At 30.4% G+C, this 25,502-nt stretch overlaps 1 pseudogene; it reads right to left on the bottom strand.

The window, feature by feature from the left end:
- Positions 1 to 5,405: 5,405 nt before the first annotated feature.
- LOC149545840 (disease resistance protein Roq1-like) overlaps positions 5,406 to 25,502 on the bottom strand; it is a 57,632-nt pseudogene continuing 37,535 nt past the window's right edge.

The following is a 25,502-nucleotide window of genomic DNA, read 5'->3' as shown; positions in this document are numbered from 1 at the left end:
ATGATATAAGGTTAGAACACAAGTGACTACAAACTCTTGAGAAGCATATTGTTCAAAACCATCACAAGGCTTCCAGAATGATAGATCAGTTTTTTCCATTCAATATATTGACTACATTTGTTGAACTTTGAATACTCTTTTCCAAGGTGTGTTCAGCAATTGTATATATTTAAACATTTTGTGCTGAGCAATATATGTTCAATAATTGTGTGCATTTTAATATTGATACTATTGAACCTAATTGTTTTCCTTCCTAAAAATATTAGGGTATAGATGATTGCATATCTATATTGGAAATAACCTAATATATGTGAAATTGATATGTGATGCCTATCTTATTAATATAAATTGAATATAAAATATTTTTCTTAAACCTCAAATTATCTATAATATTTTATATTGAGACTATCATAATAAGTTAAATTTAATTAGTTGTTATCAAATTTAGTATACTAAATTTGTACAATTTTCAATGGCATAAAATGGAAGTGCAAAATACACAATCAGTACCTCTAAAATAATAACTAGTAATGCTATGATTTATTTAATCAACATCTTGCAAGGAGGTAGAATGAATGACTACTAATGATATACTTTATTTTATTAGCAACACTTGCAATGAAAGTGAATACCATTAAATAGTCACAATTTAACTCAGAAGATTGTCTCAAAAAGAATAAACTATCCACCAAAACAATCTACAAACTCAAAAACATAAGTGAACTACACCCAATTTTTCAAAATCAACATAACCCTTGCACCACTTGGTTCATTTGCTGGCACGAATGGTGAGCATCTGAATAATCAATAAGTTTGGTTAATTTAAAAAGGGTTTTTAGGTTTAAAATTATAGTAATGATCCCTACAAAATTTAATGGCTTAATCTGAGTTTTTTTAGCACAATGTACACAACCATATTGATAAAACCCCTCTGATGTGAACATTTTGAAGTTAGTCATTTTTTCTTGTCTTTTCCACTCTAGGACAAGAGTAGTCTTAGCCACACAAAGATAAGCAGCACCTAAGATGCAACTTTCATAATGTTTACTATAAAATAGACCTTTGGGAAGCTCAATCAGATAGAGATATTAGTTAAAAAACATATGCATCAGAAATATAAACTAAGGGGAGGAGCCCATGTGGTTGCTAAAATTATTTTGTCTAGAAGCTGCTACTCCATTTTTTTAGTAAAAAAATTGTGAAGTTGGTGGTTTCATGTAAGCAAAATTTGTGCTTATTTTTAAGCATCCTCTTTTAAATCAAAATTTTAAATGAATATCTATTGCAAATTAGATTTGGAAGAAAAAATTTAGGCAAGAGGAAAAACATTTATGAAGATATCTATGGTTTTTCGAATTTAAATAGTTGCACTTTTTTCAAAGATTATTTCAAAATTATTAGTGGTTGTTACTCCATGATAATAAGAAAATATTCCAAACTATCCTTTCATCTCAATTTAAGAATTACATGGGAACATGATAGCTTCTTAAATTTAAATAGAAATTTATCATAATAAGTTGCATGGGAACATGGGATAAACACCAAGCAGAGAAAATGATCTATTGGAGTTAGACCCATGCATTAATTGAGATGCACATGGTGGGGTAGCCCACGAATCATTTTCATTGCGCTGATTTAGGTAGATGTTGCTACAATAATTTTTTCATTTCATATGTTCTAGCAATCTTAGGTCATGATACATGATAATAAATTGATGGGGGTTAAAGCACACACTTGTGTCACCCTTTTGTGAAAGAAAAGGCTAACAAAAGTACAACTGTTCACCTTAAATGATATAAAATTGGTATTATTATTTAGAATTTGAAAATGGGGTAAACTAATGAAATGTGTAGAAATTGATCAAGTTTAGCATTATAATTTTTAACAATTATTTCGATTAAGAATTGATATATTTCCATAATTTTTATAGATAATATTTTAGTTGCTGAAAAATGTTGAAAATTAGGGGTCTAGTTCCCACCACAAAACTATATGGAAATAAATTTATTTCTCTTTGATCTTAGACTATGTTATAGATAGCATATATATCTAGAACATTCAGAAATAAAAATTGTCTTTAGACTTAAATTCTCACTGTTATAATAAATCAAAGTTCAACTCACCTAAAATTGATAGTTTTTGTCTCCCACCACATTTTTCAAAACAAATCTATTCTAACTAGAATAAAAATTATACATTCTAGAAGAGGACTCTCTCCTCTACAATGTCATATGAGTTTTAAATTTTTATGATATGGTTTACTATTTTTTTCTTTCTCAAAATTGATATCTTTACGAGTGTTAAAATATGTGCTTGTAGAATTTTTTAATTATAACATATGATATCTAATTAAAACATGATAAACTGTATATGAGAACTTTCTCGGCTTTGGTCTCTATAAAATGGTGTTTATAAGTTATTAAAAATATATCATAAAATAATAGTAAGAGGTATTGAAATGTCAGTTTTCAGAAATAATTATATTTCTTTAGTAATTGGATACAAACTAGTATAAAACATGAAGTTAATAAACATTTCCAATTGGAAAAGTGTGATGCAATGTATAACTTAGCTAGAATAAATTTCTCTATATCATATCTTTGAAAAAATTAATTTTTGGATAGAAATACTCAAATTCAATTGTTTTGATTAGTCAGCCTAAAAGGTGACATAGCTTTGTACTTTTACCCATGGATATGCCACTAACAAATTATATCAAAATTACAATGGGCCAAAGTCAACAATTACATTCATACATAGCATAGAAAATTTTCTTCTGCTACTTGGCATGAAAGGAAATGGTGAATTGCAAATGCCAAGTCATGGTAACATCAAGTAGTTAGACTTTCAAAAAATGTAACTTTGGTTCCCTGGAACCACGAGGTGCCTATGAATTCCCCAACATTTTTGTCAAAATATTGGAACAGATATTTGAATAAAGAAAAACTGAAGACAATGGAAAAATACTGGTAGCCAATTAATTTAAAAACTAAAAATTTCAATTTAATAAAAAAATTTATATTACATGATTCCCAAAGAACAATAAAATGTTGGGAATGCTATGTAACTAATGTCTGCCTCTGTGACCTAATATTGGGATTCACCCCCACTCTCAGTCACCTAGCCTATTCTACATTTCCATCAAGACATAGATATGATTTGTTTTGTTGTTGACTGTGAGGAAAATTATTTACTTGATCTTCAAAAGGAAAAAAAAAATTTACGACATAGGCCAACTCCTAGATATATTTATTTCAATTGTAAATTATTTGGTGTAGGAGCACCTAAGTAGAAAGGAATACTAGAAGGTTACAAGAGGATAGAATTTGTATTATGAATTTTATAGTGTTTTCAATGTATTAGGAGTCTATTTGAATCATAAGTAAGGCTATGTGAAGCCATTTGTATGACATTGTTAATATTGTCTTGTTAAGGTCCTAATTTGGTCAAGAAGGTTAGAATATGAAAGAATGACTAATAAATGGTAAAATGGATTTAAAATAGCTATTAAAATTTATTTTAGGGTAACTGAATTTCCATGCAAATATTTATTAAGTTTGGAGTTAAATTTTCAAATTTGTCACATTGACATAAAAAAATTGTAATGCAAAATTGCACTAAATGCATAAAACATTGTAAAAGGTGCACTTATGTTGTAAAGGGTAGGGTTATTGGTTCAAAGGGTGGTTGGGAAGATATAAAGTACCCCGACTAGTATAAAATCATTGTATGTGTGTTCCAAACAATGAATGGAAAGAGGAAGATCATTTTGAATCAATCAACGTCTTCAAAATGTGTTGTTTTGATTGGTGTTAACTATATTTATGTTGAGTCTAGGTTGTGTATGGACCACTACAGCCTAGAAATATCATACAAAGTGTTTATTGTTTAAATTAAGATGAATAAGCTTCATTTTAGTTTTTTTTTTGAATGATTATGTGGACAAATGAATAAGTTATGAGTATTTTGGTGAAAGTGGTTGTTTGTAGATTTGAGAATCCCATCATATTGAAGGGTTTGTTATTGAAGCATTTGGACAATTTTGAGAACCAAAATAGATTCATTGGAAAGATATGTGAATCCACTTTTATTCCCTTTTGGTTTGAGTCAATTGTATGTAGATTTGGGAAAGCTGTGGATAGTTTAGCAAAAAGAAGTTTTTGTATACCTCCAATGGAGTTGCATACAACGATTTGTTCTCTCATAATGATTTATACATTGAAATAATTAAAGGATTAGATATTATGAAACTATATTTGTATATGGTTACAACTTGATAAATTCATTTTGTGTAATTTGAAATTGTCTTGGGAAAGATATTGGATGCCCTAGGCAATGTGACAAGTTTTGTTTCTCATTTATGATAGTAAAACTGGGCCTTGGTGTAGAGACTATAACTTGAAAATGATTTATTTATATTGGGCTCAATTGAATGGATATGGTTTAGATTTATTCTTAATTTCAATCAATATTAACTAATTTTAACTGACCCTGTGTAGACTACAATGGAAACATAATATGACGAAACAATCTGTCTTATTTTGGATACACAATACCAACTAGTGTGGAAGTTTACTATTCATATTCCATGTCTAGATAATTGCATCACTAGTTGTCCATTGTGAAGTATTTCCTATTTATCACAAGTTATGGTTTTGTACAATTAATTCTATGTAAATTATCTTCTCACAAAGATGAGCCATTATAATAGAAAGTTGTATGACTCCCATCTCTTAAAAGGTCCATAATATTTGTCGAAAAGCCTAAGGTAGTTGAGGATTGAATTGAAAATCTAAGTTAACCACTCAACTAGTGGCCTCTTACATATTCTATTTTTCTTAGATGAATGACCAACATTCCAAAATTTATTTAGGACTTTATACCCAATGCTATTTATACCTAGACAAGATCTTACTAATAAAAATCCTTCCATACTTTCGCAAAGCTATAGTTGGATTTTTGTCTTGCTTCATTTCTTGGGATATATATTTTCCCTGCTATTGACTTGCTCTATTTTCTCCATCTCAAGCCCTATATTTTCCTTGCTATTGATCTACTCTGTTTTCTCGAACTCAAGACCTATTATACTTGGTTATGATATATCTCTACTTTTCTTCATCTAACTTCAGGCAAGAACTTCAATGCATTGTATCTCTTGTGAAGAAAAACTACTAGAAAAAAATATAAGAAGCATCCAAATAGATAAGAAAAATAAAATCTGAAAAAAAAGTCTACAATCAAAATCATGAAAGTATAATATAAGTTAATAAAGTAATTCAATTTTCAATAAAGTAAATAATTGTGTGCTTAATAAAGCATTAAAACCATCCATCTCTCACTATAAAACGTTATATATATATATATAGTTCAATCTATCAAAAAAATTATTTTAAAACAAACTCCAATTAATCTACCCTAACTACCCTTCTCGCTAATTCCAATTGAGGCTTACCCTGTACATTATTAGCCTGAAGCCAGACTGATCAGCACATTAGATAGAGTAAACTATTCCAGAAGTGCTAATAATTTCTTAAATGCATAAAACATTCGTGAATTCATTCAAGTACAATCAAAATCATGAAAGTATAATATAAGTTAATAAAGTAATTCAATTTTCAATAAAGTAAATAATTGTGTGCTTAATAAAGCATTAAAACCATCCATCTCTCACTATAAAACGTTATATATATATATATATATATATATATATATATATATATATTAAAACCATCTCTCCCTATAGCAAAAATAATTAGTCTTGCGTATAGAGCCTAGCAGCTTGGCCTTCCTGACCATAAGATCAGGAAACTCCGAGGAGTTCAAAATGGGCTCCATGACATAGCTAATGCTACCTTGTATAAATATTTCTCCCGGCCTTCCCTACAAATAGTAATTTTTGCAAGTAATTAACACGAACATTTATATAAATTTGGAAAACTCTGAATTTGTGAAAGTTTTCATTACATTGATATTTATAGATTGAATACAAGACTTGAGAGCTGATATGGTGTCACATACGAACTCCACCGCTTCCAATCCTTCAACTTTCTCCAAAATTTGTATAACGGACTCCTTCCAGCGGGTTTGTCGAAGACATAGATGCTTCAATGAATTGCAGTTTTGCAGGCCTTCTATTTTCTTAACTTTGCGGCATTCTATCAGTCTAAAGTATTACAGCGAAGCCAAATCAGCAAAGCTTGACAGCTCTTCAAACTGTGGACAATATTGTATTAGCAGCTTCTCAAGGCATACGAAACCACTAAGATAGCTGATGTTCTTCAGCACTTCGCAATGGTATATTGACAGCGTTTATAGGGTCACTAGCAGTCTCTCTATCTTGATTAAATGGTGATTTTTAGGAAACTTGTCTTTTTGAACGATGCTATTGTCCCCGATCTCCAAATTTTGGAGGTTGGGCCAACAGTCACTGGAAATTGATAGCACGAAGACTGGTTTGCAGTCTTCTTCTTCAGCACCAAATTCCATTGTACCTTTAGAACATACAATTTCAATCTTTTCAATGAGGGAAAGCGAACAAGAGAAGTCTGCAAGCCTTTCATCACCCGGCTCTCAATTTTGAGCAACCATAAGTTGACCAGTTGACCAATGTTACTTGGTGAGCTTCTCAACTTAATGCAACTCGTTAGATCTAATTTTGTCAACGATGCCTGATTCTTAATTTGATTAGGCAAATCTTCTAATTCTTCACAACCGCTGAATCCCAAGTACTTGAGCTTTCTAATGCCTTCAAATACATCTAAGTTTAGTTTAAGCTTGGCACAACCTTGTAAATTTAGATTCTCCAGGTGTATCAGCCTCTTGAACGAATCTGGCAAAGTTCTCAACTGCTTGCACAGTCCCAGATTTATGTGCTTCAATCTGTTTAAATTGTCAAAACCCTCAAGCAGTGAGGATAACATTTCACAACCTAATAAATACAGATATCCTAGGTGTATCAGCTGCCCGAAAGAGTCTGGCAACGTGCTCAACTAGATGCACCAAATTAGACTTATGCGCTTCAATCTATTTAAATTGCCAAAACCAATAGGTAGCGAGGACAAACCGTTAGTAGTTGAGGAGAATGGAATCTCTAGATCTTCCAAGTGTGTCAACTGCTTGAACGAATCTGGTAAAGTGCTCAACTGCTCACAAAATGTTAGACTTAAATACTTCAATCTTAATAAATTCCCAAAGCCATTAGGCAGTGAGGAGAGCGTTTCACATCTGGATAATTGCAGATGTTTCATCTTTATCAGCTGCTGGAAAGAATCTGGCAAAGTGCTCAACTGTGGGGCAAGACATCATTAAATACTTCAAATCTTTTAAATTGCCAAAACCAGCTAGCAGTGAAGATAACTTTGGACAGTATAAATATAAATACTTCAGAAAATGCAGGCCATAGAACTCTTCTGGCAAACTGCTACCACTAAAACAAAGGGAAAGCATTTTAAGATTTTGAAGACGTCCTATCGAGGTTGGAAGCCATTGCAATTTGAAAGAGAAACGTACGATAAGCTTTCTCAATTGCAGAGGAGGCTGCACACAAACATCATTATACTCAATTTAGTTCATTATTCTACTGAATTCAATTGAGAAAAATATAAACTATCAAAAAGCTGTTACTTAAAAACCACGGATTCAAACTACTTACATCCATATTGACCTGCCACAACTCCTCCAAGTCATTAGCATCATCAAGCTCTAAAACACTTAAATGTCTTAATGGAAGCCAAGATGGAAGATTTCTTAATGAACGGGTATGCCAGCGAAGCCAAACAAGATGCTCTGATAAATATGCAAACACTTCCGTGAACTCATTGCTTTGCACATGAAGTGTATCTAGTTTTCTTGAGGTTCACATTAGCTGATGAGCGTACTCTTTGAAGGACACAAAAGTAGCTGGAGGTTGTATCCGTCTAATTTGTATTTCTTTTTGAATGAAAAATACCAGAATACAAGCTATTTCAGTCAACTCTGCCGCAAGCAGAGGCAGACAAAACAACAAACTATTATTTTTATGATTTCACTAAGAAATAATTAAAGGGGAGCCAGTAATACATTTACCTTTAAATGTATTATATTATCAATCTACTCTGGACGCCAAAGCCAATATGATGAGTGCTCACTTTCCATCTCTCTTCCCATGTCCCTCAGATGATCGTGCATTCGTATCTTCTTCTCATTGAAGGTGTTATGTTTCTCGAAAACTAGCTCTACAAGACACTTATTTACAAGTGTTTGTAAACCGTGCAAGCCACTCCAACCCGATCCATCCCACAGTGTTATAGTTGTGCTTTTGCATTCGCCGATGAGAAAACAAGCCGCATCCAAGAACATCTCTCTATCTTCTTTATCCAGAGCATCATAGCTAACCTATAGCCTTTTTGTGATGTCGCTAGGCAATATTCTTGAGATTTTATCTAATTGGGATTCCCAGTAAGCAATGGAATCCTCACCATGTAGTTGTCCCCCTAATACCTTCAAAGATAAAGGCAGACCATCACAAACTTGGATGAATTTGTCAACCAGAGTGTCAAATTTGGTGGGTGGAGAAGACTTCTGGAAAGCATGCCTGTAGAATAAATTCTTCGCTACTGAGCTCTCAAGTCTTGGCACTTCATAAATTTTTGAGATACCCATCGATTTAAGAACATCTCTTTTTTGGGATGTCACAATTACCATACTTTGGGATCTGAGGTTGTGTTTATTTTGCAAAAGAGCATGCAACTGATTGATGTGATCCATGTCATCAAAAACAATGAGGGCCCGAACAGAGCTCAAAAGATTTGTGAGTACCACTTTGCCTTCGTCGACACTGTCTAATGACAAATTTTCAATGCCAAGGTCTGTAAGAAGCTTTTTCTGCTTCTCAGGCAGAGCATTTCTGGATGCCGCATCCCGCACGTCGGGAATGTAACGCCCCACCAAGGGATCCAAAAGAATTAACCTAGAGTTTCACTAAGTTTGCTAAACAATTTTTTTTTTTTTTTAAGTAAGAATGTATATCATACACATCAAACACATAGTAGCGGAAGCAATAACATGTAATCATCAACAAACATACATCACAAGTTACATTCCTTAAGGATCCCAAGACATTGAGTCACATTTAAATTTAATTAATTCTAAGTCTAACAACTACCACATCCACATGAAAAAATAATAAGAAAGTCCAATGTCCATAATATACATTTGTTCCGAATGCCTCTTGGCAATCATCCACTGTACATATCACAGGGTATGAAAGGCTTAAAAGAATATACATATGTAAAGATAAAGATACATCATCCTCAGATCCATGATACAAAGTACAGTAAAATAAATGAAACTAATAACATACCTGATACATCCATACATCCATAATGATAAAACATCTATCATAAAATCTAACCATCCATCATAATAATCCAAGAACATAGTGAAGGTAAATGTCAACCAAGAAAGCTCCAGCCACGGTGACCACGGACGGATCTCAATGGTAAGAGTAAAAAGCACTACCACCCGACCGCGTGGAACCTAAATGGTCCACTCCCACCGCACTGAGGAGATAGTCTCAAGTCCCAAACAAGGTATCAAAACACAAAACACAAGTACTCTCTAAGTCTGGAAAATCCTAAAAGTACACTAACGCAAAAGTTCCAACATAGATAGACATCTAGACCTAGAGGCACCACAAAGACACGTAGGAAACATGCTATGCAAGCGGGAAAGTGTCATCGCAAAAGTCACGTAGAAGTTACCTGAGCAATCCCTTAGGAATCTCGGGTCCCTAGTGATCCCTGCGGGCACTAGTATCCTCTCGTACTGACGAGGCATACTGCAAAATGCAAGGTCGTAACCAAGCGTTCTCTCTACCCCATCCTAGCCTGTACTAGCACTCAAGGCATGGGAGAGAAAATACAATTATCTTATTAGGTTCATTTAAGTGAGTATTTAGGTGAGATGTTTTCACTTGTTAAAACAACTTACAATGGGTTACTCCAAGCAGCCTCTTAGGGCCCCGATCCCCATTGCAAGCCACTTCCCGATACTATACATAGATAACCTACCCTAAGCTCATGAAATCACAAATCAAAGAATAATAATAAAATCACCTGAGTCCTATACAAGCAACTGAAAAACATCATAAAAGATAAGCCACAAAAATTACCTCAGTTCTTCATGAGCAACAGGTAAGCATCAAATAATAATCATATGATCACAACAGTTCTCTATCAGCAACTGAAGGCATCAATGATAAATCACAATACTGATCAAAGACTCCAAAATGGTCAAGTCAACACATGACATCATCAAGAACATAACAAACACTTCAGTCCTCTCAAGCAACCGAAAGTAATCCAAGTGTAACTGATCGAGACTCAAAAATGGTTATCAAATATAACTGATCGATGACTCAAAAATAGTTATCAAATATAAATGATCGAGACTCGAAAATGGTTAAGTCAGGTATCTCATAAACATACACCTCAGCTTCGCAGAAGAAGACTGAAAGCAATAACAACTAGTAAATACAATCATGTCATAGAGCACTCCTTCACATTAGCATGGTCAGATTAAGAAAGATCGAGACCAAATCATCATAACATCACATTCACAACGTCGGGCCTCTGGTAACAACCTAAACTGGTCAACACTAGAACAATCCCCAAAACCCCAAAAGCACAGATGGAACAACAAAACAGTACAGTTCATATCTTGGATTTGATTTCAAATACACAATAGGGTTAAAAGTAAAGTTTCAGTCTGCATTTCAAAGTATGTTTTAAGTAAGAAGATTCTCTTATTACCCTATAGTTAACCCATATATTTGTTGAATGAAAATAAGGATTTATTGCCATAATTCTTGAAATCGATTTTCTAAAATATTCTAAGGGTAAATTATAAATATATGTTTAAATTTACTAAGATAAATTCTTATTGATTCTCGATAAAAATAATTGTAATTCTATTAAAATTGAAATTTGAATAATCTTTTAAGAAAAAGATCTCCTATCCTACTAACTAATGCTTATAATTATTAAATTTCATTTTAGTTTAAGCAAACTAATATCCATTAAATTTTATTTTATTATTATTATATTTATTAAATTAATTATATAAATTTATTAATTAATTATAATAAATTACAAAATTTTAATAAATTGAATTAAAACAAATAATATTTAAAAGTAAATTACAACATTAAAACTTTAAATAATATTAATTTTAATAGCATTTAAAACTTTTAATAAAATTTTAAATTTAATAAAAGTTAAAAATGAAAAAGGGGCCGACGGCCTTCCCTTAAAGGGACTACCGAAGGTGTACCCTGCTGCCGCAGGTCTGTGCCATTAGCGGTATGCTGTACCATTGCTGTCGCAGCCTGCATCAGCAGCGGCGCCGACAAAGGTGAGTGGGGACGGGGTACGGGTTAATCCCTGCCCAATCACTTTTTTTTTATAATTAATTAATTTTTTTATTTTAATTTTTAAAACAATATTTTTATTTGTTTAAAATTTTATATTAATACTTTTCAAATATATTTAATTTATAAACATCGTTTTAAACAATCTTCTTTTTTTCCATAATATATATATATATATATATATATATATATATATATATATATATATATATATATATATATATATATATATATATATATATATATATATATATATATATAAATAAATGATTGAAATTTTAATCTGGTAGAACTAACCACTTAGATGTCTAAATTAAAATATTTCTTAAAAGAATATCGTCTCTTTTCAATATAAAATTTATATAACAAATTTCTTCTCTTTCATTTTAATAAAATTTTCCAAACAAGATTTTCTTTTCTTTCAAAAGCTCTCCCTAGTTTAATTTGTAAAATTCTATCATCTAGAACGAGGGTTTCAAATTGATTTATTCTTCCAATTCTATTATATAGATGAAATACAATATAGTATCATAAGGTTCAGAACAAGAGAGCGAAAGGATCAAACAGTGGAATCCAAACAATTCGGATTTATAATCCACAAGCACGAAGAAGACAGGATTATCAAATTGCATAATTCAACCCGTGATCAAACACAAGACCCTACCTCAACCTGATGCTATTATGTTTTAAGTAAGAAGATTCTCTTATTACCCTATAGTTAACCCATATATTTGTTGAATGAAAATAAGGATTTATTCCCATAATTCTTGAAATCGATTTTCTAAAATATTCTAAGGGTAAATTATAAATATATGTTTAAATTTACTAAGATAAATTCTTATTGATTCTCAATAAAAATAATTGTAATTCTATTAAAATTGAAATTTGAATAATCTGTTAAGAAAAAGATCTCCTATCCTACTAACTAATGCTTATAATTATTAAATTTTATTTTAGTTTAAGCAAACTAATATCCATTAAATTCTATTTTATTATTATTATATTTATTAAATTAATTATATAAATTTATTAATTAATTATAATAAATTACAAACTTTTAATAAATTGAATTAAAACAAATAATATTTAAAAGTAAATTACAACATTAAAACTTTAAATAATATTAATTTTAATAGCATTTAAAACTTTTAATAAAATTTTAAATTTAATAAAAGTTAAAAATGAAAAAGGGGTCGACAGCCTTCCCTTAAAGGGACTACCGAAGGTGTACCCTGCTGCCGCAGGTCTGCGCCATTAGCGGTACGCTGTACCACTGCTGTCGCAGCTTGCGTCAGTAGCGGCGCCGACAAAGGTGAGTGGGGACAGGGTACAGGTTAATCCCTACCCAATCACATTTTTTTTATAATTAATTATTTTTTTATTTTAATTTTTAAAACAATATTTTTATTTGTTTAAAATTTTATATTAATACTTTTCAAATATATTTAATTTATAAACATCGTTTTAAACAATCTTCTTTTTTTCATTATATATATATATATATATATATATATATATATATATATATATATATATATATATATATATATATATATATATATATATATATATATATATATATATATATATATATATATAACAAATGATTGAAATTTTAATCTGGTAGAACTAACCACTCATATGTCTAAATTAAAATATTTCTTAAAAGAATATCATCTCTTTTCAATATAAAATTTATATAACAAATTTCTTCTCTTTCATTTTAATAAAAATTTTCAATCAAGATTTTCTTTTCTTTCAAAAGCTCTCCCTAGTTTAATTTGTAAAATTCTATCATCTAGAACGAGGGTTTCAAATTGATTTATTCTTCCAATTCTATTATATAGATGAAATACAATATAGTATCATAAGGTTCAGAACAAGAGAGCGAAAGGATCAAACAGTGGAATCCAGACAATTCGGATTTGTAATCCACAAGCACGAAGAAGACAGGATTATCAAATTGCATAATTCAACCCGTGATCAAACACAAGACCCTACCTCAACCTGATGCTATTATGCAATCTCCAAAAACTGTAAGAGAATTCGCTCCTCTTCGATAACCTTTCTTCTGAAAATCTTCTTTAGAATTCGCCTTCTGAAATTTGCTTCCAAAAGGTGTCTCCCAAAATTTTTGTCTCCCCCCCAATTCCTTGTCCAAATTTTGTGTCCCCAAAAATGAACCCCCAAAGTTGTGATAAGGAGTCTTCTCCTCAAATCGGGGCACTAATTGTGCGTTCACCCGAGAAGACTCTTTGCTCAAGTGAGTTAACTCCAAAATTAACTTTTATTATCTTTGCTTTATCTTTTTAATGCATATTAAATGAATCATTAAATAGCTTTATTTAATTTTTCCACTTGACTTCTATTTTTAATCTTTATTACTTTTAATCCCATGCGCACTTTATGAAATTAAAATAACATTATTATTTCCTCTTATTTTATTTTTTGATTTATTTCTTTATTTTCAACACATGCTCGCATCATGCAATCTTACAACTTTTAATAATTAATATATTTTCACTTTTTACTTTATTTTAGAACTTAATTGATAAAATATTTAATTAACTTAAATAACAATAATATTTAGCATTTATTTAAAAATGAACTCTAAATATATTATTATTAAATTAAATAAATATTATGATGTTCTAAATTATCCTTAAACTTTTATCTCCAAATTTAATTCTTTTTATTTAATTAATTTCTCAATTAATTAAATATAATTAAATATTAAAATATCAAAATAATCTTCTATTAACTTAAATCATTAATTAATCGTTTTAATTAATTTCTTTTATATTTAAACTCATGCTTAGATCATGCGATCTAGAAACCTTTAATAATTTAATATCTTTTCCACTTTTAATTTATTTAAGAAACTATAATTGATAAAATATTTATTAATTCAATTAATAATAATATTTAGTATTTATTTAAAAATGAACTCTAAATATATATTATTATTAAATTAAATAAATATTATCACATTCTAAAATTATACTTAAAATTTTTATCTCCAAATTTAATTCTTTTTATTTAATTAATTTCTCAATTAATTAAATATAATTAAATATTAAAATATCATAATAATTTTCTATTAAATTAAATAATTAATTAATCCTTTTAATTAAAATTAATTAATAAAAAATACATCAAGGACTCATAAAGCAACATACGAAAACCCATCATAGAAAAATACATACTAAATCAAACAAAAGGGTTATAATCATGAAATAACATCATTTGATGCATTCAGAGGGTACTTAACTTAGATACTTGCCCTAATTATCAATTAGGACAATTGGCTAAAGGGTTTAGGAATTGGACTTAAGAGTTTATCTCCCCTCTCTTACCATTGAGATAATGCAATAGGGTACACTCATCCTGGCAATTTAAGGAAGTCGATACCCGGTACTTGCAACCTACATAAAATCCACGCATATACAAACACAATATTCTAAACTAAACAAACAATGGCAGGAAGTGGTGCATCGTGTAGATCCCGACTAGCAGGTGACTACGACTCCCTTCCTTAACCACATCAGAAACACCATACATAAAGAAAACAAACACGCACACCATACACATGCAGTATGGGGTAAGTATCCATAAGAAAGCACATGTGATAATAAACCATCTAACTAATCATCATCGATAATTGAAAACATTGAATAATCATCATACATGCATGAAATATAGAGTACTGAGTCATCTCATCATATAATAAATTGAGTGTAAAACAACATCTGATAATCTCAAAGTAATGCTACTAAACATCAAGTATAAAACTGGCCTAAAAGAGTTTGGCAATTAAAACAAAATGTGAACTAGTTGTAGGCACTAAAGGGAACAAACCCGCATTTCTGAAATGAGCGAAAGTTTTTGTTGAAGAGCTCTTTGGCCAAAGTGGATTTCCCAATGCTACCCATGCCCACGATCCCCGTGAGTTTTTCACTGTTTTCTTCACTTGTGACTAATTCGACGAGGTCTTGTACTAGTTCATCCAAACCAAGTGGATATTCGGCTAGATGTATGGGATCTAGTTTCTTTAATCCTAATGCTCTATTCAAAATGTTCTTCAAAACCTCGGCCTCGTCCCTAAACATTATGGGTGAAAAATAAAAATCAAAACAAAATACGCAACACAAATTAAGTAGAACCTATATATTGTAGAATCTAAAAACAAGTAAAGAATAGAGAGTATAATACAACACACAAAAAAACAATTATTTCCATGCACTAATGAAAATTACATTACAATCATTTAAAATGAATATATTGTGTGTTCTCCAATGCTACAAACTCCTTGTACGCAGATATTCACTCTATCATAAACAATGCAAACTGATACAATTTTTTCAGTTCCTCTTGCATGAGCAGATAAATATTAAAGAATATATAGAATTAAAAAAATTATCAGTTCCTCATGCATCACTTTTCTCAACATATATGGAATACAGAACTTGACTATCGAGGAGAAAGAGAAACAATCCATACTTATTATTGTTAACCTGTAAGCTGGAAAGGGATGAAATTTTGTGTAGTGCTGCTTTCAAATATCTGTGCCAGACCAAACCATGACATCCATCAGACCATCATGTGAAAGTGTGATTACAAATACATCTTGAAGAATTCTCACTATATCTTCAATTACAACTATATCTTCTAGAATTCTCACTATCATTTTCTAGCACGGGTGGATTAGTTCATGTTAAAGTTGTCAATAATCTTTAAGATGAGTTAAGTGCAGGGAAAATAAAAAGAAGAAATAAATTAATGAACAAAAAAGAGAGGAAAAATAGGAACATATAAGAAGATACAATAAAAACATGAAGCACACCATGATGGTTACGAATTCAATTTCATTATAACTTTCCACAAATAGCACAAAAGAGTGTGTGTTCTAGAAGCTTGCTTTACTATAACCTTAATGTAAACTTTTCAAACATGTAACATGTTCACACACCAAGTTATAAACATATAACATCTTCTATTTTCTACCAAACTCAAATTCATATTCTATTTTCCCCAAGAGAGAGGGACTATAGAGCTAGAGGAGACAACCAAGTAGCCGCCCAAGCTAACTTTGAGCAACTAAGACTTCTAATCCAGATGTTAAAATCTGTCAATTTTTTTCAATGAAGTGCCATAGGTGAGTGAAGAGCTTAAATATAACCCTTTAAATCTAACACTAACGTCGTGTCCCTTTGCATTGAAAGCTAGGCACGCTTGGTAGATAGAGAAGACAAATTAAATAATTTATTTTATCATTTATAATTAGCCACATTGCGTGTGAAATCTTCAAATGGCTTGTCGAGTACGAGGGCAATTCGACACAAAATCCAATATTAAGATCTTCAACAAGATGTGTCTTTAAATTTATTCTTCAATGCTGTGGATTGATTATGATTTGACAGCTGAGGAGATGACATAAATAGATGGTAAGGTACTTGGAATTAATCTCCAATAAATCAACTGCATTAATAATCGAACTTGTTGCCACTGAATTACAATCTTGTCAGCTCTGTCTACAGATGTTGATTTTTGCTCAATAATAATATTAATAAAATGAATAAAACCTCAGAAAATAGTGTTAACCAATCATAAATTTATAATTAGCATATAATAATTTTTTTAAAAATATAATTCCTCAAACTTTGCAATATGATAGGCTATTACCAAGAAAAAAGAAATTAGGGGGTGAAAACAAAACGTTAGTTCCCTGCCTTTTTCACTAATAATAGACATAGTAGTCATTAGAATGTGGGCCACTATTAGATCATCTCCCCTAGTCCAACTCTAATTGGTGAACCATTTCTAATAAAATAATAATAATTAAAGATAATTATCTTACCTACTGACATGGGAAAAAGATCTCAGTTCAACTCTGCACAAGAATGCTCACTGGAAATTTTTAGAGGAAGGATTTTGAAAGTTGGGGAAAGGTGGAACCATGGATGTAAGGGGAATCAAAAGTCTTATCAATAGTCCTCATCTGGTAAAAGTCATGGAGGGAAGATTCAATGTATGAAGAGAAAAACAAAAATCCAACAAACTGTACTCATCCACCTATTTCACATCATAATCGTCAGTGCCAATGTAGTCAACAAGTTGGGGAAAATTGGAAAGCAGAAGTCTTATCAAGACTATTCACCTAGTCGTCTCACATCGCACTTGTCGAGAAATTTGCAATCTTATCGACCGTAGTCATCCATCTTTCTCCCAGTAAAATAGTGGACACAGACAAATTCTTTACCACTGTCGCATTGCAGGATAATTCTTGACTACAAAGGTTTAATTAACTGCAAGTCAAACCAAGATGGACAGCCATGGGCCTACTGTTCAAAAGCGAGATATTTCATTTGAAATATTCGTGGGAAAGGGACATGATACAACTTGACATGCACCAGAATGAGTAAACTGAAAAACAAAATATTCTTCTCTTCGAGGGTTTGGAGAAGAAGCCTATGTTGTTGATACAATTAATTTTAATAGCTCTTTCTATATTGGAAAAGTAATTTTTTTAATTAAGACTAATTAATATAAAGAATCAATATTCTAATTGATTGTAGATTTCTCATTTTTTTCATAGTAATAGGGAAAATGATCTAGTAGTCTCCTATGCTAACTTTGGGAATCTAATGCTCCTAATTCATACGTCAAAATTTATCATTTTTTGGGTGAAGCTCCATAGGTGAGTGAAGAGACTAAAGCTAAATTTTCAAATTTTCTACATTTATGGAGCTCTTTGTAGACCTTGTAGAGTGTGAGGTGGTCTAAAAGTGTAATTTTAAAATCTTCACCCAGAATCCAGAAGTGACCATTGGAATATGGGTGACTAATGAGTTGTCTCCCCTACAAAATATATGTAGGATGTAGATCATCCATTTTCACTCATTATTCATAGAATCTTTGTTATTACATGACTTGTACATACCGATTTACAAAACCCTAATTGACACTAAAATTGTAGACTTATTCACTACTTTCTCTCCAAAGACTTATTAGTTGTTTGATTAGGTTGAGTGTATGTGTACCTCACACATGTAGGAGCTCAATTTATTTGAAAAATGTAAAATACCTTACACCCATATTTTTAGGCTTTAATTTCTCCATCTTTAAATTTATTGAATAACAAATTACATGTTTAGTTATTAGTCTTGTTTGTTTATTTAGATAGTTTTGTAAATTATATAGTTATTTTTGTGAGATCTAATTTGATAGGTATTGATTTTTCCAATAATGAAAAACTAGCGATTGCACTCCAACAAAGTGCAATGGTTATGCCAATAGGAAGATATACTTGGATAATATATTGAAGAGAAGGGAGAAAACTATTTTTGAGCATTTTGTAAATATTTCAAATAGAAATATAGTTTGTGTCTATAGCATAAGATGGGTTAAAAATGTTTTTTGTTGACCAAAAAGTGAAACTTTTTAATTAGACACAACTGATTTGAAATCTTGGCCCTATCTATGTTCCACAGGATTTAGTTCACTCAAGGGAAATGACACCACAAAACCGTCATTATTTTAGCAAACAAGTATTAAACATACCCAACCCCATATCAAACTTATTTTTGAATGTTTAAGTTGTGGAGGAGTCACATGCTTATCCATAATGGCTAGGGGAAATGACCCAATACTTCAATGGGTTCCAATGATTGTGATAGTAGTTGTTGACTTGATATCTACACTTATTAATTTAATATTCATATTTATAGACTTAATTTCCAATTGTTTGATAACATCGCCCCTAGGTTGCAATTTTTCTGTCATTGTCGAGCTCTTTAGTGCTAGTTTTATGCTGATGGTTAGCAGCATTGTTATGAGATAATCATATATTGTGCTATGGATTCAATTTATTATGTGATGAGATTACTTAGACTCTACATTTCATGTATGTATGATGATTATTTTTAGTGTTTGCAATTATTGATGATGATTATTACATTGCTTTCAGTTATTAATGATGATTAGTAAGATGATTTACCATATGTGTTTTCTTATGGATACTTACCCCATACTTACATGTGTATGGTGTGCATGTTTGCTTTGTGTGTTTAATTTTGTATGATGTGTCTAATGTGGTTAAGAAAAGGAGTCGTAGTCACCTGCTAGTCAGGATCTACATGATGCACCACTTTCTGCCATTGCTTGTTTAGTTTAGTATATATATTATGTTTGTACATGCATAATTTTTATGCAGGTTGCAGGTACTGGGTATCGACTTCCCTAAATTGTCAAGATGAACATACCCTATCATATCATCTCAATGATAAGAAAGGGGAGATAAATTTTCAAGTCCAAATCTCAACCCTTTAAGCCATTTGTTCTAATTGAAAAATTAGAACAAGTATCCAAGTTGAGTACTTTTCGAATGCGTTAGATGACATAATTCGTGATTTAAACCCTTGGTTTGATTTTGTATGTATTTTCGCTATGATGGTTTTCATGTTTTTACCTTGTGAGTATTTGATGTATTTTCTATTAATTAAACCTAATTAAAAGATTTAATTAATGGTTTTATTTAATAGAAAATTAATATGCTATTTTAATATTTATTTTATTTTATTGAGAAAATTAATTAAATAAAATAATTAAATTTGAAAATAAAAGTTTAAAGTTTAAATTTGGAATGTGACAATATTTATTTTAATAATAATATATATTGGAGTTCATTTTTAAATAAATGACTAAATAATATTATTATTAAAGCTAATAAATATTTTAGCAACTATGTTTTGGAAAATAAAATTTAAAAGTGAAAAATATATTTAAAATTATTAAAAAATTCTAGATTTCATGTGATTAAAATATCAATATATTAAGATTGAAAAGTGAAATTATTAAAGTTAGTGCATGAGATTTAATAAATAAATAAATTAAATTGGAAAGAGTAAAAGTAAATATTAAATTAATTAATTTGCATTATTTTAATATTTTCTCACATAGGAGTTGGCAAATTTTTGAAAGTTGTCATGTAGACAACATAAGAGTTTGCACTCTAAGAATGCACAAATTGTCTACACTTAGGAGTTAGTATTTTATTTGAGCACATGGTGTCTACAACTTTAAGACTCACCTAGAAGGTTGGAGAAGACACATGCTTGGTTGTCATACTTATCTTCTAGTTGTTTCTAGAGACACTCTAGATGCATCTTAGAGGCCTTTAAATAGAGGCTCTCCTAGTGTGTTTGGACAAGTTTAATGGAAGCTACAAACTACAAGCTTAAGCTAAAAATAGAAGCTTAAGCTTACATGCTCATATTCTTCTTCATGCTCATATGCTCCTTCATGCTCATATGTTTCTACATGCTCATATATTTTTACATGCTCATATGCTTCTTTATGCTTCCATGCTTCTTCTAGCACTTCTAATCACTTGGAGGATTTGGTTGGCTCGGATCTTGGAGGAATTGCGAATGATAGAAAAAAAAAAAAGATTTTCTATAGATTTTTGAGGCATGTTGGATTAGCATCAGTGTCCAGGTGCACTCGTGATATTCATATATTCTCTTTGCACTATTTCTCTTCCTGTCTTCATCGTGTCTGTTGTATGTGTCTGAATACTCTCTATGATTGAATCTAGAATTTGAAATTAGAATCTAGATATGCTATTTTGTTGAGAAGAAAATAATAAAAAAATTCTAGATCCAATTAAGGAGAAATAATTAGATATGAATCAGGTTTGGGTTCGAATTTATATTAAATTAGAAAGACAAGATTTGAAATTAAAATAGAAATTTTATAGTGAAAATTCGAATGATTAGATGTAATATTTCTATCAATTATATTTTTAGATGCATATGAACAAATCCTTTTATGGTTGAATTTAGAAAACAATTATTTTAAGAAGAAATTCTTAATTCATCACAAATTGTCCCATCGCTGCCCTTGGTTAGACCCAAACTCAGTCATTCATAACTTTCTATTGTGATCGAATTTATTCGATCGCTCCAGTCAGAATTGGTGCAACTTGGCCCTCTCCAACATATTTCAATTTCAGCCCGATCCAACGGTTCATTACGGAGATATGGCTGTTGTACTGAGACTATTTTATTCAATGATAGATATTTCTCCATTTCTCATAGCCAAGAATTCTTTATGCTTAAACTTCACAAAAATAATATATCAAAGAATGGAATGAACTAAAGATATTATTGCAATCTTTCCTTAGTAGAATCTTATTTTTATGCATTAGTTTTATATGATTTATTAACTAATCTAATTTAATTAAGATTAGTTAATAGTAGAAGAAGTATAATTAATCTATTTATCTACCAACATAGGAGGTATTTAGTTGAGATATTAATAATGGAGATTTTTAATAAAAACGATAGAATTGATGGAAGGGGATATTGAATTCATTTAATTTGAATATTAAGGGATTAAAAAATGGTTGTCTTTCAATATTTATTTAATGTATATTAAATACTATTTAATATGTATTAAATAATTTAGAGTTGTTTAATGAAGGTGATTTTAAATTAAAAAGATTTTAATAATATTGGATTAAGATTTAATTAAGTATTATTAAATTGACAAGAAGTCATTGTTAGATTATAACATTTAACATTGCCATGATTTGAATAGTTATGTTATTGTTAAATAAATTATTGATATACTTTAATGGTGTTAAGAGTTAGTTAACTAATGAAGTTTATGGAAAGATTCTCTAGATTGATTATTTATAGTTTTGATGAGTTTATTATTTATTAATGTTTGTTAGGTCTAACAAACTATTAATAAATAATGGTTTAAATAATTATCAATAAATTTGATTAGAGTTAATTTAGTAGAGATTATTTAATGATTGAAGTTTTGGATTTGGAGTATAGTTGATTTTTAATGGATATTCATTGAGTTGATAATATAACTATGTTATTAATAATGAGGTTGTGCGATATAGTCTTAATTGAAATGATTATCATTAATACGAGTTTGTTAAGAAAACATTAGTATTCATAAAAAGAATGAAGAACGTAGTCATTATAAATTTGTTAATAAGACTCTCAATATAGCTTGTTATTAAATATTAACAAGTTATTATTATTGAACTATGAGTATGAATATTTGTGTATTGGATTATGGTTGAACATTAACTTACACATTATGGCTAGTTATTCATTAGGTCATTGATATGGTTATGTAATTATTAATTAAATCAATTAATTTGAGTTAATGAGATTTAATTAATTAAGTTATATAATAAAATTTTTAATTGATATGATTCTTTTAGCAAAGTTGCAAAGTAATTAGATCGAAGTTGATAAATCTTATTCTAATGACTTGAATAATGACTTGGATATTTTAACGGTTATTAGTGATGATTTAATTATTATAATGGTTAAGAGGCTTAAGTGTTAGAGATAATTAAGTTTTAACCATTTAAATGTTAATGGATCGTGGATTGTGTTTCTATGTTAATTGGTCACTTTAATAAAGTTATATTCTTCTTATTCGAAGATTGATAATTGGTTCTTTTATAATTTAATAAATAATGATCCTTGATTTATGTTGGAAGTTGAAGTAACATTAAAGAAGAGTTGATTAGAATATGGATCTTGGTCAAATAAAGTGAACAATTCAATTAAAATTCAATGATGGTAAGTTTAGTGAACATATATCTTTGAGTTATTCTTAGAGTGTAATATTTAATAATGGAAGGATAATGCTATCGGAGAACAAATGAGTTGACTTGTAGGTCAAATGATGAAATTTAAGACACTTGAAAGTATACTTGCAAATAGAAAACTGAAAATCTCTACACATTATTCAAGTATGTGAACTTAGTAAACCAAAACATGTGTTTGCATCGTGTATTCTATATGCTTCTTGTTTTGGGTTTTGGGTTGACTAGTGTTGACCAGTCCTAGGTTGTTACTAGAGGCTCGGGGGTTATGAGATGTGATGGTATGTTGATCTTATTTGATCTTGATTTTTATATGCCCAACTATGATTATGTGATCGTATGCTCTATGAAATGTTTGTATTTGTTCATCAGTCTTCATGTGTGAAGCTGAGATGTATGTGTATGAGTCACTTAAGCTAATCATTTTTGAGTCATCGATCAGTTATCCTTTGATTATTTTCTAGTTTTCATGATGGGAATGTAATGTGGATTTATTTTTTGATGATGTCATGTTGTGACATGTTTGACTCAACCATTTTGGAGTCTTCGATCAGTATGATTTTGAGATATTCTTGGTTACTTGTAGAGAACCAATGGATATTGTGATTTATCTTGAGATATATTTTGGTTATTGAGAACCAATTGATACTTATGATTATTAGTGATGCCTTCAGTTGCCAATAGAAAACTGTTGTGGTCATGATTTTCTATGGATGCTTTTCTAGATGCTCATGGAGATTTGATGATTCTTATCTTAGAGATTTGATGATTCTTATTATGAATATTTAAAGATTCTTATTGTGGATATTTGATGCTTTTATCATGAATATTTGATGATTCTTTTTAGAAATTATCTTTTGGATTTTCTTTATAGTCTCTTGTAGAGAACTGTGGTGATTTATGATTCCATGAGCTTAGGGTAGGTAATCTACTTATAGTGTCGAGAAGTGGCTTGCAATGGGGGCCAAGGCCGTAAGTGGCTGCTAGGGTAACTCATTGTAAGTTTGGTTAATAAGTGATAACATTTACACACTAAATGAGGATTAAATGAATCTAAAAAGATAATTGTTTTGGTTATCACCCATGCCTTGAGTGCTTGTACAGGCTAGGATGGGAGTAGTGAGAATGCATGGTTGCGACCATGCATTCTGTAGTATGCCTCGTCAGTATGAGAGGATACTAGTGGCTGAATGATATCAGTATGGACCCGTGGAGTTTAGCTAACTACCAGGATAACTTGTACATGATAAATACGATGACACTTTCCCGCTTCTAGAGTAGGTTTCTTACATGTCATTGTTGTGCCTCTGGGAATTAGATGTCGATTTTGTGTGATGAAACCTTTGAGTTAGTATACTTTTAGGATTCTTAAATTTATAGAGATTTATGCTCTGTGGTTTTCATAGCCTGCTTGAAACTTGAGATTATCTCCTCAGCACGGTAGGAGTGGACCACTTAGGATCCATGTGGTCAGGTGGTAGTGTTTTTCCACTCTTATCATATGAGATCCGTCTGAGACACCATGGCTGGAGTATTCTTGGTTAGTATTTATCTTCATTCTGTTCTTAGATCATTATGATAGATGATATACCTTGTGATGGATGTATTTGCTGGTAAGTTTCTTACATTGATGATTTGCATATGTTAGTTGATGATATGTTATGCTTTACTTTGCATGTTAGTAGGATGTTTTAGGAGTGACATTCCTACTATGATAATATTGATGATCTCTTCGGTGCTTTGGAATGTTACACACGGAGGGATGGCTAGGATCCACGATGATCTAATGATGCTATTTACAGTTGGGAGGAACCGTGCACTTAGTTATTTATATTTGTGATATATGGTTATCTTTTATGATAGATGTTTATATCTTTTGTGATGTTGTATCATGTATGATATGTGGTTTCATCTACTTTTATTGCATTATGGATTAATATTGTATACCGATGTACCTCATTTACAGTGGATGATTGAGCTAAACTAAAATCTAATTACAAAAAGACACTTGTATATTGTTTAGGAACATTAGATGTATCATTATTATTTCATAAGGATGTGATGTTAGATGAATAGTTAATTTAGATGTGATTCAACGTTAAGGGATATTTAAAGAATGTAACTTGTTATGTATCTTATGTTTACTTTTATTCGAATTGTTTTTATTCCTTCCGCAAATGTTATGAATGATTTACTTTCATGTTTAAAAAAAAAATTGTTTGGCAAACTTAGTGAAATTTTTTTGGATCCCTTGATGGGGCATTACATTTGGTATCAGAGCTGAGTTTCAACATTGGAAGCTCTGGGTATATTTGAATGCCACTAGTTGTTAACTAGTTGAACAAAACAAAAACTTTGAACTATCATGTGTATCTCTTTCAAACTGAAAACTTGAAACTAGGTGAACTGAAACAGAACTTAAAATTATTACTTGCATATTTTCCATACTTCAACACT

Source organism: Cupressus sempervirens, chromosome 7, assembly GCF_028749045.1.
Source record: "Cupressus sempervirens isolate cs-2001-9-10 chromosome 7, ASM2874904v1, whole genome shotgun sequence".
Taxonomy (NCBI): Eukaryota; Viridiplantae; Streptophyta; class Pinopsida; order Cupressales; family Cupressaceae; genus Cupressus; species Cupressus sempervirens.
The sequence above is the reverse complement of the archived record's forward strand: the minus strand, read 5'-3'. Positions and strand labels throughout refer to the sequence as shown.